General features: G+C 48.8%; 1 long non-coding RNA gene across 1 annotated transcript; it reads left to right on the forward strand.

The window, feature by feature from the left end:
* The first annotated feature begins 912 nt into the window (after positions 1-912).
* Positions 913-1893, forward strand: LOC117096486. Its single transcript, XR_004442505.1, has 3 exons — positions 913-974; positions 1313-1458; positions 1778-1893. It is a non-coding gene; the product is annotated as an uncharacterized LOC117096486 (long non-coding RNA).
* The last annotated feature ends 381 nt before the right edge of the window (positions 1894-2274 follow it).

Here is a 2274-nt window from a genome sequence, read left to right on the forward strand (position 1 = left end):
GCGAAAGCAGTATTAACTCAAAATTTAGGTCCCTGGCGCAGACCGGTTGCATACCTCTCAAAGAGACTGGACCCGGTAGCTGCAGGATGGCCTCCTTGCCTCCGGATGATTGCTGCAACGGCCCTGATGGTCAAAGACGCTAACAAACTGGTCATGGGCCAAGAATTACAAGTCACCACCCCCCATGCTGTCGAAAGCATCCTCCGACAACCCCCTGACCGATGGCTCAGCAATGCTCGGCTTACCCATTATCAAGGGCTGTTGCTAAACCCCCTCAGAATAACATTTAAGCCCCCGACAACCCTAAACCCGGCATCATTGCTGCCAGACCCAGACTTAAGTAAGCTGCTCCACAACTGTGCTGAAATACTAGCCCAGGTACATGGAGTCAGAGAAGACCTCCAGGACCGACCGCTACCAGATGCAGACCTCACCTGGTTCACTGACAAAAGCAGCTTCGTTCACCAAGGACAGAGGTATGCGGGGGCGGCAGTAACCTCAGAGACTGAGATAGTTTGGGCTAAGCCTTTACCTCCAGGAACATCAGCTCAAAAAGCTGAGTTAATAGCCTTGGCACAAGCCCTGAAACTAGGCAAAGACCGTAAATTGACAGTATATACTGACAGCCGGTATGCATTTGCCACTGCCCACATACATGGGGCTATATACAGAGAGAGGGGGCTTCTCACAGCTGAAGGAAAAGACATTTAAAATAAAGAAGAAATCTTAAATCTTCTGGCTGCCCTTTGGGAACCCAAAAAGCTGGCTATCGTCCACTGTCCGGGACATCAAAAGACCACTACCCCAGTCACTCGAGGAAACAACCTGGCTGATCAGACTGCAAAAGACGTGGCTAAAACCACTCCTCAGCTGCTGGCCCTCCAGCTGCCTGATCCCGGCCCAGAGAATTGCCCTTTCACCCAGAATACTCAGAAGAAGACCTTCAGTGGATAAGTAAACTCCCCGGAACACAGGTCAGTAATCAGTGGTGGAAAGATTCTAACAACAATACCATTCTCCCGGACAGGTTGGGGCAGCAAATAATAGCACAAATCCACCGAAGCACTCATCTGGGCCGGCGGTGGATGTTAAATTTGATTCAACACGCTGGACTAAAAATTAAAAACGCCCCTGAAAAAGTAGACGCCACGGTTAAAAACTGTGTAGTATGTCAACTCAATAACGCCAGTCACGGGACCCAGACCACGGGGAAAAAGACACAGGGGAGATAGACCTGGTATATATTGGGAAATTGACTTTACTGAAATAAAGCCAGGAAAATATGGATACAAATATTTACTAGTTTTTGTAGATACATTCTCAGGATGGGCAGAAGCTTTTCCGACAAAGAAAGAAACTGCACAGATTGTGGCCAAAAAGATCCTAGAAGAAATCCTGCCCAGGTATGGCTTTCCAGTCATGATAGGGTCGGATAATGGGCCGGCCTTCACCGCAAAGGTAAGTCAGGAACTGGCTTCCATCCTTGGGGCTAATTGGAAACTACATTGTGCTTATCGACCCCAAAGCTCAGGTCAGGTAGAAAGAATGAATAGAACATTAAAAGAGACCCTAACTAAATTGACCATGGAGACTGGCGCTAACTGGGTAGTCCTCCTCCCCTATGCTCTGTTCCGGGCATGTAACTCTCCTTATAAACTAGGACTTACCCCTTATGAAATAATGTATGGCAGACCACCCCCTATCATCCCTAACCTTAAAGACAGTCTCCTCAAAGCTGACACAGATAATGGTCTTGAACTTTTGTTTTCCTTACAAGCCCTACAGAGAGTTCATGAGGAAGTCTGGCCCAAGCTAAAAGAACTATATGAAGCTGGGCCTCCACCCATTCCACATTAATACAAACGGGGAGACTGGGTCCTCGTCAAGCGCCACTGACAAGAAACCCTAGAACCCCGGTGGAAAGGACCATTCCAGGTGATCCTGACTACGCCTACGGCCCTCAAAGTGGAAGGCATCGCCGCCTGGATTCATCACACCCACGCCAAGCCTATAGACCCGCTCTCGGACCTTGTTACATCCTCGACGGGAGAGGCAGCAACCTGGACAGTTGACCGGACCAAAGAAAACCCTCTAAAACTTGTTCTACGCCGTCAGCAACCTAAACTGTAACTATGACACCTACCTCCTTTATAACTCTTCTACTCTTATGGATCCCTTGTGGGGAGACCCAGGCGAACCCGGCAACATCCCCTTTCGCTTGGCGTTTCTTCCTGACTGAGAACTGGACCAATTATGCTCAGACAGAACAAAAGG

The sequence above is a fragment of the Trachypithecus francoisi genome, unplaced genomic scaffold (assembly GCF_009764315.1).
Source record: "Trachypithecus francoisi isolate TF-2019V2 unplaced genomic scaffold, Tfra_2.0 Lachesis_group14, whole genome shotgun sequence".
Taxonomy (NCBI): Eukaryota; Metazoa; Chordata; class Mammalia; order Primates; family Cercopithecidae; genus Trachypithecus; species Trachypithecus francoisi.